The 16,890-nt window shown below is 44.2% G+C and overlaps 1 protein-coding gene across 1 annotated transcript in view; it reads left to right on the plus strand.

Moving 5' to 3' along the window:
* LOC142564248 (venom metalloproteinase antarease-like TserMP_B) overlaps nucleotides 1-16,890 on the plus strand; it is a 152,355-nt gene that overhangs the window by 89,444 nt on the left and 46,021 nt on the right. The window contains exon 2 of the mRNA XM_075675169.1: nucleotides 7,349-7,396. The gene's annotated coding sequence lies outside the window, so the exon portion shown is untranslated. The remainder of the gene's footprint in view (nucleotides 1-7,348; nucleotides 7,397-16,890) is intronic.

A 16,890-nucleotide genomic window follows, 5' to 3' on the forward strand; every position in this document is an offset into this window, starting at 1 on the left:
ATACACAGGACTAAGTTTAGAGATTGTAAGGCGTCAATTATATATCGTGCACCCTTATCGTGTGAAAAGTATTACGTAGGACAGTCGGGCACATGCAACAAAGACAGACTGCGCGAACTCAAGAATAAAGTCGACAAACTTGTATAAGACGGGTTTCTCTCCCTTCATTGTAAGCAACATAAGTGCTCCCCTCTCTTCGCATGAACAACCATTACTGGTAGAAATAAGTGCGAATGTTTCGCTCTGATTGTTTATCTGTTCACGTGGCTGTGATTCATCTTGCTGAGTGTATAAGTACGACCTGGTTTTCGATAATAAACAGTGTTGGATAGCACTGTGTGTGTCCCGGTGTGTCTTCTTTGGTCCCGTCTTTTAATCGCACTACCGTACACCCTTTGAACGTGACCTACTGCTTCGGATATGGGTTGCCTTCATGACATTTGCAATATAGGATATGTACTATTGTGGACAAAAGTGCCCTGGAAGTGCAAGCGTCGACCAAACTGCGTCTCTGTGTTTCCAGACCGCTGTAAACCGTGGGTCACGTATGGACATTTGGAACGCAGGTACTAGCGCGGCTGATCCCAGCAGATAGCACACCAATAAAATTTAGTCGACGCTCGTGAGTCGTGGGCAATATTGTCCCCGATTGTACATTCTCCAAACAATGAATATGCTCTGTAAGAAGAAATACGAGAAGCACCTGTACTTTAACGGTTATAGTACAGATTCAGCATACAGAGTCTTCCGTTTTCAAGATACGAAAGCACTCGTATTTTGTATTACGGTCTCTCTTTGACGGCTGTCCGTTCTACGGAAATGACCGTTCTTCATTTAGGGGAAAGCGTTTGGTCACACATTGCCAGCAGATTTGCCGCAATATGAGCGAAATTATTTCCACAGTGTAGTACACGAGGTCAGTGTGTTCTCGTGCAGTTCTTGTTTTTACTCCTTTTTCCTCACCATACTTTGATGCTCCATTCGCAAGTAGATATGCTTTAGGTTAGCACCAAGTTCCTTGTACTGCTTTTAAAACTATTTCTGGTTGTGTTCTTCTTCTATAGTTGCACGCTGTTTCTACTGGTATGTGTCTCTATTTTAAAATAAAAGGCATTTTCCATTCGAATTATGCCTTCAAAGATTAGGATGCGTAATAATGCTTTTACTTTTTTCTTGGTATCTTGTTAATTTTAACATGTATTATCTGCTCGAATGTGTGTGCTGTAACTGTCGTTGATTTATTTTAACATCCTAGGTAATGCCCGTAATTGCCTTTAGAGCTCTTGAAGAAAAAAATAAACGGAAAAAAAGTTAAGTCGTTTAAATGTTCTCGTTGACATTTCTTTCATCGTCCGTGCATTTCGTTTTTTTTTCTTTTTGATGCGCAAACGTTCTTCAAATTTATATTTCTCGTGGTGAGACAGCCTGCAAATACATCATTAGAAGATCTTGCTAACTTAAATCGGTCGTTTACTGATGACGCACACTGCCGTAGTCGTTGTCAAGTAGAAATTACAATTTTTCTGGCGTCCTGGTGTGTTTTTTTTTTGTTCGAATGCACAGCTGCTTGTAAGATTATTATATCTGTTCGCCAGCAAGACCCAATATTTCTTGCTTAATAAGGAGATCCTATTCGGTATGGCAAAACGTCCTTTCGCATGGCTTCAGTGGTTCCTCATTTTCGGCAAGTAAAATTTTATTATAGTGCATTGTCATTACGTTACATTTGGTACGCTCATGCCAGTGTTGTAGCTATATTTTCTTTCGTAATCACAGATTCTGTATATACGGAACAGTATATTTGTGAACTGTTTCCCGACCAAAGAGTAAACTGCCGTTTTTTGCACGTCACATTGAATGTCTTTTGCAAAATATTGCACTAAAGCAATGTGCAATACGTGAAATCATATCAAAATAAAACCCCTTTAAAGGCCTACAATGTTTATGAACAATATTTACTTCGCAAGATGCATATAGCTAAAAATACAAAGTAAGCTTTTAACAAAATGTAGTTTGTGTTATTGTTAAGGCCAACTGCAACGGAATTTTCGAGCGCGCAAAAATACCAGTTTCAGATACTTTGGACATGCAGTAGCCTCTTTGCAAAATCTTTCGCTTGAAATGAAGCTGAATCCCTCACAAAGAGCTCTCAAAAGTGGATGTTTTTAAGACCGAAACTGAAAAAAAAAACGATGCCATTATCACCCGGCGGAAGTGACGTGCAGTGTTGAATGTGGAAAAGAAGCGCGCGTGCTGTCTGCTTTCCTTGCTTCTATTGCGTTCCGGTGTATCAGTGGACATGTCCTGCACGTCTGCTAGTCACAGAGTTAATACACTTCTTAAGCTCCTTCGTGCGATGTGACAAGGCTGTTGCGCGCCCGCGTGGTTCTTTTAATGCGAAGTACCCTAGGAGTCCACCTGGCTTTCTCTATCTGGTTTTCTACGTTCAACAGGAGGGCCTCAATGTGTTCTGCCACCGCTCGAAGAACAGCGCATCGGGGTGGCCAAGCTGAAAGTGTGGTATAGCCAGGCTTAATGCTGACGCGATCCCTGCGTGGCGCCGTTACGCTAAATCGGCGAACATTGAGTCCTATAAAGTCTTGTGTGGCTGGCTCCGGAATAGAACATCGCACGTCTGATAGTCCCATCGCACGCCGCAGCAAATGGAACGAGGTGCATCGCGCGCTAGCTTGGATGGCCAGCAGCATGCTGTTCGGGTTCACTGAAGTGATCGTGTTGCGTTTGCGCCTTCGACAGTCGAGTAAGTGCTCGCTCGACGTGCACTATAGTCCGCTAGCGCTGCGGCAACACCTGATGGCGGCGCTGCAGCTTGTCTGCTTACAGCGCAGCATAAAATTTTACCGATCTTACAGTCTCCCGCATGACGTATTCGACTCCAACGGCCGCTTTCTAGCGCGCAGGAAGCGCCGGACTCGTCCCCAGATCCAACCGACCAGACATCTACCACCATCTGTGGTGAAGGGCGGGGGATTAGCTGAAACTTCGCACGACAGGGCTAGAGGGGCTCGGTGCTAAGTCTGCATAAACTCACGACTTGCGGCCGTGATAAATAGTCGCCCGTTTCGCTGTGGCGGCATTGCAGTCCTGCGTGGTTTGCCACCATATCTACGCCAGGGCCGCCGCGTCGTGTTCGCCTCCGTGGCAAATGCAGCGTGCGCTTCCTGCTCGTTTCTGGCGCAGTGTCAGAAAGTATTTCGTTCGTCTACTTCTACGTATCCGATGCAGAGACGCGCGAAACATCTTCAAGAATATGCACTATCGGAATTGATCGCTCGAGGATATCGATCTTGAATACAACTTTGAACGTTCCTTTTAGTTTTCGTAAGCCATCGCGGAAAATAGCACTTAGAGACAACTCGTGAAAGTGTTTGCAAAGCAGATTTTCGTGGATAAGTGACGGTGCTGTGAAAGGACAGTTTCGTCTACTGCACTTTACCTGTTTTGCGCGCGTTGGCTGGTCCGCGTCACACTTGCCTGCTGCGCCACGGTGCACGCTTGCGCTCGGAAAAGTTGGACAGGAAAGATGTGTTCCGCCTTCCTCTACTAAGCGCTGTGTGCTGCACGGCCATTGCTCGTGCTCGAGTACGTATTCGAGCACCCGACGGCCGCGCAACGCATCGGCATTTTCGCATCAGCTCAAATCACGGGCGGAACAGGGACAATGCACGCCGAGAGCGACGCCTGTCATCTCGTAAATGACGAGAGAGCAATGCACCTTGCTGATTAGGCGCACCGTGGCGCAACTGAGAGATCAACAGTTGCGTACTGTTCAATATGCGCCATATTCGAATCGCCACCTCATATCCGCCAGGTGCCCGCGTCGTCTGCATAGGCGCAATTTGATGGCTGCTAACTTCAAAATTAAGCAATTACCAGGCCTGCGGCTTTACCAAGATTACTTTCAGAGTATCCGTTAGGCGTTTAGAGTCAATTAAGTCTGAGTGAAATTTCGTTGCACTTGATCTTTACGTACACACCAGTGTATAAGAAGCGGGATAAAGTTCGCTCGCTCAGAAAGGACACACATGAAGAAACTGATCCTGAAACATGTCTTGCCTGTCCCTTTCAGACTGCGTCTAGTTTCTTCACACAACAAATAACTAAGTTTCTCCATGTACCAATAAAAATGGCGAGAGAAAGGCATCACGTTGTTACCGGAATTCCAGGCAAATGAAGAGAGCTATGTTACTAAACATTACCGCAGCTGGATGGATATTACTAAGACGGCGGTAATATTGCCTTGTTTGACAGACAGGCGACTTCTAAAAGAGGCCGTTAAAGTCTTAGTCGTTGAAGGGGCAGCGCAGCACCGACAAAAGACGAAGGTGCGAGCTCGTGAGCTAGCACGTCCTTGTCTTCTGACAGCAAGTGGCCCAAGCGCCTGGCACAAGCACGAAACAATATTCCTTTCTTTCCTTACTAAATAATGACTGTGGGAAGAAGAGTTTATTTATTACAAATAGTTGCTTTAAGTGGACTGTGTATACCGTATGCGCTCAAGTTGGCTTGCAAGAATGTTCTAGGATTCTGACTGATCTTTTAAAGAAAAACTGCGCTTGTTTTATTTTAAGACTAATGCCTATTATGACACCTATTAAGGCCCAAATAACTGTAAAAGCTTACTCAACATTTAAGCTCGGGCGCATCAGTAATACATAAGATGAAACATAGGCGAAGCTTAATTTCGGATACAATATGTTCCTACAGGTTCGGTTGCGATGTCTTCGTGCCAATTATAAATGAGAATCTGACTTATGACATTTTTCATGCCTCAGCTCCGATGAACTTTCAATATTTCACAGAAGCCATGAAGCATTGCATTTATCTCCACAGTTTCTGCCATAGTGTAAATGGATCGCCTGTCAATGATACTGCATACTGCTACACGGCCGCGCGCGTCAGCCCGGGGCGCTTTATCTTGAAAGCTATCTGCGAAGGGGACAGAGTCCGCACGCAATCAGTTTCGCCGGCTTAGTTCGCATTGCGAGACGCACCACGAAGTTCAATTTGCTCGCTGCTGCTGCGTCACTTCCTCAGCGTTCCTACAGTGAGTTTCCGCGGTCATCGAGTGAAATGTGCTCCCGTTTGCTTGTGCGCGCAAGACAACGTGCTTGTTAATTTAGTTAGTATGCCTATGTCTAGAAGAATATGCGGCCGATAAATTTACTATCCTTCTTTCGCATATTTTTCCACTAATTTGCTATCGTAAATTGGCAATTCAGCATGGTGTTCCTCAAGGATCTATATTAGGACCGTTATTGTTTTTAGATACATAAATGATATCGCTAGCATATCAGAATCGCCTAATCTGGTCATGTACGCTGACGATACGAATATATTTTTTTTCATCCCACTCCCTGTCCCAAATGGAGGCTACGGCAAATGCATATTTAAGAAAGTTACATAACTGGTTATTGACGAATCGGCTAAGCCTCAATTTATCAAAGACTAACTACATAATTTTTCAGCCTATTAATACAGTAGAAAGTATCACTCTGAAAATTTTCTACGAACATACTGAATTAAAACGTGTTTCAAACCAGAAATTTTCTACGAACATAATGAATTAAAACGTGTTTCAAACCAGAATCCTTCTTGGAATTTTCATATAACCAAATTAATGTCTGATTTAAGAAGAACAGTCGGCTGTTTGTATAAGATATCTCATTTGTTGCCCCTCTGGTTAAAGATATCCATGTATTACGCACTTCTGTACTCAAGGTTATCTTACTGTATCCTTGTATGGGGAACTACGACGTCCAGCAATTACCTCAAATTAATTTTAATTCAGAAACGCGCTATGCGTGCCATTGGAGGGTTTCATGGCAGACCTTCAGATTTACCTACGTTACCGCTATTTCAGAAATATGGCATCCTTAAAGTAAAAGAAGTATACAACTTCTGTCTACTCAAGTACGTCCATCATCATAGACTGTTCTTTTCTTGCCCAGATAATTCCAGCAGCCGTTATGCATTTCAGACGAAACGTAAGCTTGTTCCTATCACACGGACCAATTATGGCAAGCAAACACTAAGCTACCAGATTCCCACGATAATAAATGACTTTCCCTTTGAAACTGAGTATTCCCTCCCGCAAAACGCTTTAAATCTACAATTAAAAAATACCTATTGGAACAAACGGAATGATACATTTATTTAGTCGACATACTTTGTATTTATTTGTATTTAATTTACTACCTTTCAAATGTTTTTTTTCTATAACGCACATGTTGTAAGATGTGATATTATTTCTTTGTGTTAGGACTGATATTTTTATGTTTGTATAAAAAAGATATTGTGTCTTTACAATACTAATACGATAAGTTGTGTACTCAATTTATTCTTTTCTTGTACACATTTTGTGCATGTTAACCTACTGCTTCATGCTTTTACAATGCTTGAGAAATTCATTGTGTATTTTGTTGTGAAGTGCTTATGCACAATGCCAGCTGTTTTACGGGTGACCGGGACCTTGTCAGGCTCTTGCCTTTTGTCTTGGCGCCCTCTTTTCGTTGAAAAGGAAATAAACTTTCACTTTCACTTTCACTAATTGATGCTTCCCCTGTAGGTCAAAACCGCAATTGTAATCTCTCACGATTTTATCGCAGCTCAAAACAATTCAAACCACTGGAGCTTACTTTAGGAAAGAAATTCTTTCGACATTTATCAACGCGCTGCGCAAATGCATTCTAGTTATTTTACTTATACCTTGTCCCTTGGTTATTACTAAGTATTACCTTATTATGGGCGCTAATGGTAAGATATACCTCGTGTTGATCGCGGGCACAGTGAAGAGTATTATTTTGGTTGCAGTCTCATAACATACACGTGTATTTCTAAGGCTCAGCACGATTTCTCTGAATGACCCTCTATATAGTCAAATGTATATGTAGAACAATTGTATATGTAAATATACGTAAAACCATTCACAATGTGTCATACAGTCTCATTTATAAAGGGTTTATTCACACTAAGTACTCCGAACACGTAGATAATTCTTCGTCAAGAGTACAAACTAAACCACAGCCTTATGCTAGAGTCGTGCTTCACGTATAGCAAAGCCTCAAGAGATCGTCACTTTAACTGCTATCGCCTACAGTCGCATACAACTTGAATTGGTTCTAGCTTAATACATAATGAATAATGTATGCAGACTGCGCGTGCAGATCGCTGACACACCTACTGGTGCTCACAATTTGGTACTCATTAAGTAAAGCGATGTTCGTGTTTTTCGCTTCGTCTGTTCGTGTAATCCATCACTTCCCTGTAATATTCTTGCCAGTGTAAAACTCAGCGCAATGTAAACATGAGTGTTACTTATTTTCAGCGCATTGCCAAGGATCACCGACGGATTATAGAAATGATGCTTTCTCAGGTGAGTCCTCTTATACAAAACGCGAGAAATCAGGGGCATGTTAGTCTATCATACCAAAATGGAATGTACAGTAAATAATGTTAGCCCAAGCCGGTGGTCAGCTTCGTGAGCAGAAAAGGCGTTTACCACAGTTGAAACAAGTGTGAAACATACCTCGTGTATCCCACATGGCGTCTAACACCCAAAAAAAAATATTGTGGAAAATGCGCCGCGGACCTCCGGAAACAAACAAACAAAAAACATAATTAGGTAGCCCAACAAATTCGTCACCCATTCAATGCGTATATGGGTTTACCAGCTATATACATCGCTTTAGTCGGCCTCCAAGGCACATTTCAGGGTGCCAAATATATATATATATATATATATATATATATATATATATATATATATATATATATATATATATATACATATACGTGGCAACTATTCAGTCACGGATGGAGTAGGAGGCGCAAATCATTAAAGTTACTGTAATGTATGGAGTACAGTAGCCTTGAAAACACAACGATTTTCTACAACATTTTTAGTTACTTGAAATGTGCAGATTCGAAAAAGATTGGGGGACACTTGAGGAAGCTTTAGCTTGGGTGCTCCTATCTAAATAGATGTAAAAAGCGAATTCATTTTTCTCGGCAACCACTGCACAAAATTTAGCGCGGTTCGTAGAATTTAAAAGAAAACTTGAAACCTAGCGACTGTTGGTTGCGAATTTTCTATTTAGGTAGTCAATTCTTTATTAAAAATTGACAAAAAGTGAAAATTTTCGTAAAACAAAGCTATCAAGCTTACAACCACGTAACTCAGGAAAAGAAATTGATATCAGAATTGTGTGAATTGCATCTGATAGTACTTCTATATCGGACAAAATTGACATGTTACACATGAATATAAAAAAAATTTTGTAATATGGAAATACAGCTGTTGCAGAAGCCTTGTACACAACGTAACAAATTCGCGTAAGATATCAAATAGCTAACCAAATTTGTCCGCTTTAAATGATCTAATGGACGCCATTTACAAAATCGCGATATCTGAGCTTGATGCCGAGCTATTAATTTATAAACCTCGTGTGTCTATATTTTTTGAACTTTCTAATTTTTGAAAACTGTTTTCACAAAATTCAGGCCCCAAATCAAAATTTCGCTCCCAACAATTACTAGAATTTAGCTTTGTCTTTCAAATTTAGCAAATTTCATCGTTATCGGCCCAGGGGTTATCTCAGAAAAGCGTTTTTGTATTTTACATGTATTTAAATTGGCCATGTCGGAGTTGGGCGCGAGCTAGAGCTTCCTCTTAAATTCTAGTAACTCTTTGAAGCGGAATTTCGATTTAGGTCCTGGATTTTGTTAAAAAGATTTTAACAATTCGAAAGCTGGAAAAAAATAAAAGCACGAAGTTTACAAAGTCATAGCTCTGCATCAAAAACAGATATCGCGGTTCTGCAAACGGTAGCGATTAGATCACTGAAAGCGGACAAATTCCCTTTCTTATTCTTGTATCTTACATAAATTCGTTACGTTGTGTACAAGGGTTCTGGAAAACCTGCATTTCCGTATAGCTAAATTTTTGGAGATTGATGTGTGACATATAATTTTGTCCGCTTTAGATGTGCAATTAGATGCAATTCACAGAATAGTATTATCGTTTTTCATTGCTGAGTAACAGCGTTGTAAACTTGATAGTTGGGGTTTTTGAAAATTTTCAATATTTACCAATTTTAATAAACAATTGACGACCTAATTTAAGAATTCCAAACCTACAGTCACTAGGCTTGAATTTTTTTCTTTTAAATGCGACAAACGCCGTCAAATTTGGTGCAGCAGTTGCCGAGAAGAATTAATTCTCCTTTTACATGTATTTAGATAGGAGCATCCGAGATCACGCTTCCTTTTAAGCTGCGCCTTTAAGGGTATGACAAGATAGCCTAAATGTTCCCTTCGGTGATTTTTATTCTTACGCAGTCACTCTTGTGGCCCGCATTCATTCGTTTATAACGATTATCACTGCAGACGTATTTGCATGAAGGGCAGCCTAGGTGAGACTAGCCGCTCAGCGACCAGATCGAGCTTAGGCGAGTGCGAAGGCTTAGGCGTAAGCACATACCCATACGTGGTTGCGAAGTTTGGGATGCGATCCCATCGTATAGACTGCATACTGTTCCGACACATGACGAATGCTGATACGATTGTTTGAAACGCTTCTGTCGCGACGCGAGAGTGCGTTTCTGGAAGCGGCTTTAGGTCGTTCTTGTACCACAACCGGTCGCACAGAGAGCACGAGAAGCCGAACGGGTTCTTGACTAAGCGTTTCTAGAACATGACGTTTGCGGCTGCACGCCCTCTTGTATGCTGCTCCCTTATATACAGAGCTCGAGAAAGAAGAACAGTGACCCTTGTTCCGAGCTCGTTCTTCAGCTTCAGCCTGCCGCTTCAGCCGCTTAGCCTCGGCTTGTTGTTCTTGCAACGCAGGGTCCTCTTGACGCCCCCTAAGCCGCTTGACACCCGGCTCTTGCTCTCAAAGCTCATGGTCTTCTTGACACGTCTGTCACTTAGCCTGCGCTTGTCTCGCCAGACGCGCCTGGCGTTCGCTATTGAACTCCTGTCGGTCGCGATCCAATCCGAGGCTCCGCTTTCGGTTTTTCGCCGCAGCTTCCCGCAGACTAAATTCAGCGTCTTCGCGTCGTCTACAACGCTGGCGTGCCGCGCGATCAGCATTGGTTTGCGCTTTCTCTGCACCTGTCTTCCGCGGTCTCCCTGCACGCCGAGGCGGTGGTACAGACGGGCCAGCATACGACGCCAAAGACGATCCGGCAACATTGTTCATGGCAGAGTCCGCCTCTTTCATGGCGCGACGGCGCATGCGCCCTGTCCTAGCATATTGGTCGCGAAACGTTTCGGAAGGCGTCGCGCGTATGGCCGCGCGCCGGGAAGTCCCCCGAAAATAAAAAAGCGCTCGGACGCGCACTGCCTCAAGCACTCGTGCCGTGTACCACGTTGAAACTGTATACTGGTAGCTCGACCAGTGCGGTGCCGAAAACGTGCGTAGCCTAAGACCGCAACTCCACAAGAGAAAGCGGCCAGGGCATCGTCCGAGTTGTCCGGACATCACCGTGAACCAGGTAGTGGCCGCGTTTCATGAATGGCTCGCTAAGTTAAGGAAACACCGCTTCGTTACACTTGGGCGACACTTAAGTAAACCACGTTGCTGACGAAGTCTATTTGCAGCGTCGGTCCTCACTAGGTGGTGGCAGCGCGTTCCTGACTGCACGTACTCGTAAGGCGCGGCAACACTGGTTCGATACAAGACCGACAAGACGCTCACTCCAATGATTGACCGACTATTGTGTGTCACTGAAACCTTTTTATCATACCAGGTCGGCAACGACGCAACCGACGAGCGCGAGTTGTACTGCGACAGGCTTTCGTGTCGAAGGTATCGGCAAAATCAGCGTGCCGACCATCGTTCGACTGATCCCCGCGCGATCGGCCGTCGAACCGACAACACAATAGCGACAACGTCTTCGATTGTATATGTAATTAGCCTGGCTCAATATGAGTCAAGCACGCCTATCAAGTTGAAATGCACAAGCTTTAACCTCCTCAAGGTGTGTCCACGAAGTTTGAGCCCATGTCGATCCTGTTCAGCGAAAGATTAACCTGGCGCCGTCCAGTTCGTGCACTCGCTACCGGCGGACCTGAACTGAAATGTAAGCAGTTAGATCGAACGAAACTACTTTTATAGTTAAATTCTGGCCTTAGCGATTGAAAATCACCTACACTTCACTTCGCATGGTGCGTATATAATAATCGATAAGCGACTACACAGCGCTGTGCCAACGTGTGTACGTCACCGTACCTCTAGGCTGTCGGCCGCATTCGCTGCGTATATGGGTGGGCCTGTACGTGTTTCTTTTCGGACACATTTCTCAATTTCAGAGATACACTGTTTGCCTCTGCGTCAAGCGGCAAACGAGAGACGGCGTATTCGGTATACAGCAGCATAAACAACCGTCTCGTTCATTTATACCAACGCCGTGTGAGTGATGGCATCCGCGCGTTTGCGTGAGAGAACTACATGGCCTACAAATGAGCACTTATGCGGGCACAGTTTTCTCTAATAATGCTCTATATCACGCTAAAACTGTAAGTATGACGGAGTTAAAGAAAAGCGACAATGAGTTAACAGCTCGTAATATATGTATCTGGATCACATTTGCCATTGTATAAGTGGTTCGGCCGCCCATATTGACTCGCCTCAGGGTGTAACAAAATGTCACATATGCGCAGATATGCATGTTTTGTTACATTTTGACACTGTTTCATATCAGCGATGGACCTTTTCTACAATACTTGACAATAACGACGACCTGCGGCTGTAGATGTCGATGTAAACAAGTGCACCGCTTTAGTAAATCTCATGCAGAAGGCTGCGCTATAAGACTTTTTTGAATATGCGAAACGTCTAAATAATGTGTAAAAAGAATACAAAAAGTGATGGCCAAGTGCAGAAATCTGACAAATTCCAATACAGCCGTGCCGCCAAACGTAACTCAGCGTGCCTTTATGGGCAGCACTGTTTGCAGAACAGCGCACTCAGGCCTGCTCACCCAGTAGTCACTGAGTGCGACATGGCTTCAGGAACGACATATGCTTTCCCGAACAAGCCATTAATAATGATTGGCCATCCACGAAACGCACAACCGACGCGTCATCAACGTGGGGGCAGGCACACAAAGCAACCGGCGGAAGCCCCGGGACCCTTCCAGAACGTTTTCAGTGGCGTGCGACAGAGGGCAGCACAGGAAAATGATAGAGACGGATTGACTGCAGCACGACTGACCCTGAAGACAGAAATGAGAAAGGAACCTTAATTGCTTAAACTTGCGCGCCATGTGTTGGACAGCGGTGTAATTAGGGCACGGGGGCCGGCAGCTGCAGCCGCATGGTTGTACTCAACAGCCGTTGAATACAGCTTTATCATGGGGAACAGCAGATCGCAATTTTCTTTATTTCGATAGGAATTATATGGACACTACAGGCGGATCTGTGCCGTCGCGGTAGGTATCGCCGTACCCGTGAGGTTCCAAATGAGTGAAAGCGTGTGAAGGTGAGCCGGTGAACGCGGTTCAATCGCGTGCGTGAGCGAGGAACGCGGGCCGGATGCGTGCCCTCTCCTGCGGCGGGCGAGGCCGGGGTGTGAGGCGAGGGAGGAGGGTCGTTCTTCTCCGGCGGATGCTACGGTGCCTCGATGTCCTCCTCGCCCGCCGCTCCACACAGAGTGTTAACAACCGCGGCGTCTACTACGGCGTTGGCCACGCGAATCACAGACGCCAAAGTGGACGCTTTGCAAGACGCCGTAAGTACGAAGAAGCGAATCGTAGAACTATGGGCGCGGCTTCAACCATGGAAACCAGAGCAGGACCAGCTCAAGGAAAAGCCGCTGCTTGCCGTCGACGCTAGGCGGACACTTCGGATCCTTCTCGTGAAAACAACGCAAATAGACTTCGCCGTGAAGACCCTGCAGTGTGTGGTGCCGAAAATGGAGCTCCTATGGAGCCGCTCCTCCATCTTACTCTGTGACTGTGCTGGATGTACCGCGCAGGCCGGCACTTTATATGTGAGCTATTTTACTTCTTACGACCCGCAGTGACCCTGTCGTCCGGTAACCCACCTACTTTTTGTGCTTTCATTGATCCCATGTACTGCGCAATGATCATTTCCTCAGGTATTCATAAATCGAATGGTATCGTACATTTCAACGTAGTAAACACAATAAATTGGCCCTATGACCCCCGTATTTTCGAGCGAAGGTGCCGTACTACCTAAGGTGAAACAAAACAAAAATCTAAGATAAACGCCTATAGTGCCGGTCTTGAGTGCAGTAGGTCACTCAAGATGAGAAACATTGGCTATAAATGAGCCACAACAGACGACCGATGTACGAGTCATGGCTTCAGTGATAACGATAATTAAGACCGTAGGACAGTGGCACACTGACGCATGTTATGTGCCCTCAAGAACTAATCATCAGTACGTATTAAATTTTCGTTAGTGGCCTTCTTTTGTGCACGAGATACATGGCCATGAAAAATGTAATCAGCAGCCTTGAAAATACTCGGAAACTCAAAGACAAAGCGCATTGTTCCGCTGGTCTCCCGTGAACATAACTTTCAAAGCGAAAAGCAGGAACAATTGAATTTTAAGGTGCTACTTTACTACTGCTTATTACTATTCTTAACTTTCGTTAATGGCCTTAGCGCTAACATAACTTCCAGTATAAGGCTCGTTGCGGATGATTGCATTGTCTATCGCGTTAAAATGTTAATGACCCTCTTACCCTTCCAAACGATCTTAACACTATTAACTCCTGGGGCAATAAATGAATAATCACCCTTAATTGAACTAACGCAAGATAAGTTCTTTCAGTGGCACGCCCTCTTGATCTGACTTCCCTTTTCCACAAAAAACCCCATGGTTCTTGATACACTCACTTAGGAAACAGTCCAAATCCTACCTTCTCCAGGAAGCAGCACATATCTACCATTTGCTCTAAGGCATCTTTAAACACTTCGCTTGTTGCGTCGTAGGTTGGGTCATTTTAACTCTAGCGCACGTAAACTTATCTACATAACTGCCATCCGTCCACAGAAAGGTTCCCCTAAGCCACCTTGTCTCCTCATGAGAAGTACCACGTTAACAGCATAGATTCGATCCAAAGCAGCGCCACCCGATGGGCATAATCTAACTGCTACCGCCATCACTGTGTTGCTAACCTTAAACAAGAATTTGACCCCCAGTCTGGAAACCGAGCGCTCCATTTCAGTTTTATGTGTACTGCATAAATACTTCCATATTCTACCTTCTCGTCGCTTACACATTCACGTTCCCACACGCATATCCTGACGTCTACACAAAAACGGGAGCATCAAACGTAAATTTGGAAGGGCTCAAGCTTTTAATTCATCTGCACTACAACGCGTCATTGCACTCTGGATGATACCCCCGAGAGCATCGTCATGATTACTGACCGCAACCTTTTCGTGAACTGCACAGACATTTTATTATCGTGTAATCATTACTACGCACTGAATTATGTCTCAATACTGCATTGATGACACTACAGTGATTTGTCTTGTATGCTGACACAACTCTGCGTACTGCTCTGTGACCCCCCTCTCCACACACACACTCGATGGGTGTTGCGAAGCCCTGTGATATGCTGACATAAATAACCAATAAACAAATAAAAAAACTAATTGAACGCAGGCAACAATTCATGTTAAATTATAACATAAGGACCTTGCCTAGAGCCAGGATGGGTGCTTCTGCTGGTTGCCACATATCTTTGCATAGGGTTCCTAATAAAATAATTCCTAAAGGTGGACCTTCCTAAATGGAGAAGCAGATTGTGGACTCCCAACCATGTATCACAGAAGCAAGGCGCGGGCTTCCAAGCTTTCGTGCTCAGCCTATATAGAAGACAAAATGAATTCCATGTAACACATGCTTCCAAGCTCTACCCTAGTATTCCCAGTTAAGTATACTGTAAAAGTCAGCGAAGCACACATGTTTCTTAATTACAAAGAAACATTAAAATTTCAGTTGATATTGCTGACGCTGCACAAGACTTTGTCAAAATAGGGGATATTTGATACGATACAGGGTTCACTTTTTCTGTTCATCAAAGCCATAATTAAGAGCGTACTTGTGACGTCTGTGTGCTCTTATGAGGTAATGATGTTATATGTGATCAAATATCAACAACTACGTTTTAATTGCTCGTTTCACTTGTTGATATTCCCAGGACATGTCTCAATACTCAATTTAGTGCGGCAGCTGTATATAAGTACCTTCATTATATATATGTATGTATATATATATATATATATATATATATATATATATATATATATATATATATATAGATATATATATAAAAGATGTATAGCAGGAGAAGCAGCAAAAGCGAATTCCATAAAAAATTTATTGGTTTTCGTATTCAATAAGAGACTGGTGAAATTCTCTATGATTGCTGCGCACGTCATCTTTAAGTACGCTTTCGAGAGCAGCTGCAAGAGGGAACACACGCACAAAAAAAATTAGTAGCGCTAAATATCACTAGGCACGGGCGCTCTCAGTATGTAGCACCAAAACCACAGAACAGAAGAATTGGAAGCACTTTATTGCTTCTGATCATGGCGTGCTGCATAAAACGTTACATGAACTGCCATGTGCACTTTAAACTTCTTTGAGCAGTACGTTCCACTTGTTGCTGTTAGAGAAAGTCTCGTGAAGACAACGCTCAACCAAACCGACAAAGAAGTAATGCGTCGTGTCAGTATTTTTGTCCTCGCGCAGTATAATGATAAGGCCAGTGACCGGAAATTTTTTGGGGCCACTCTCTCGCTGTTGTTATCGCGCGGGCGAATCTGCGCAACAGTATGATCATCTAGGGAAATTGCTAACAGAGTGCTTTCATCATGAGGAGTAAATTTCCTGGATAATAAAAAGGATTTGGCGCGCAAACGGCAGCCAATACCAAACTACGTGCGCCGGCTTACCGCTTTCAATGAAACGAAAACTGTGCAGTCATTGCGATTTACCCATACTAACATCAGGCGCAGAATTTTGGAGGTTAACGAAGGAGCTTTCGAAAATAAAATGAAGGACCAATCAACCTGCGATGGAACGAAAATGTTAGATGTAACACTAGGAGACAGCAAGGCAACGGTGTGGATTAGAGGGAAAATGGGTGTAGCGGATCACATTAGGGAAAAAAATGCTGGCTTTCCTGTAATCGAGAGTATATGTAAGCATGGAATGGCAACCGGCAAAGCAAATTATTTGTGAGATGATACTAGCCACCATCTTAAATGGGAATTGTGTATGTTCGCAACAGCACACCCTTCCACACTGCCCCCCAGCGCACCACACCGCACCATGTCATACTGTGCACTGGTCCATATGGGCACGGTCCAACCACAAGAAAACCGGCTGAAGGCCCCACGACCAGCAGCGAAAAACGCCAAGGAGACTGAGTGCACTGCCCAGCTAGAAGAAGAATGAATTGAATTCTGGGGTTTCACGGGCTATATCCACGATGTGATTATGAGGCAGGTCGTAGTGGTTGACCTTAGAATAATTTTCACTACCAAGGGATTTTTAAGGTGCCCCCAGTGCATGGGACACGGAAGTTTTTGCATTTCGCTTCCATCGAAATGCGGCCACCGGGGCTGGGATTTGATCCAGTGACCTCGTGCTTAGCAGCGCAACACCTTAACCGCTCAGTCGCCACAGCGGGTTGAAGTGTCTGAAGAAGGCGCCACGCCGCGTGGCGCCATCTCATGAGATGAGGCGGGAATCGCGCCGCGGACAACGTTGATAGCCTGTTTCACATGATGCGATTTTCGTCGCACCGGAAGTGCGATTTCTGTCGTTTGCGATGAAAATCGCAGTCGCAGTGCCGACCCCCCAATTTTCGGCTGCGACCAA

The sequence above is a fragment of the Dermacentor variabilis genome, chromosome 11 (assembly GCF_050947875.1).
Source record: "Dermacentor variabilis isolate Ectoservices chromosome 11, ASM5094787v1, whole genome shotgun sequence".
Lineage (NCBI taxonomy): Eukaryota > Metazoa > Arthropoda > Arachnida > Ixodida > Ixodidae > Dermacentor > Dermacentor variabilis.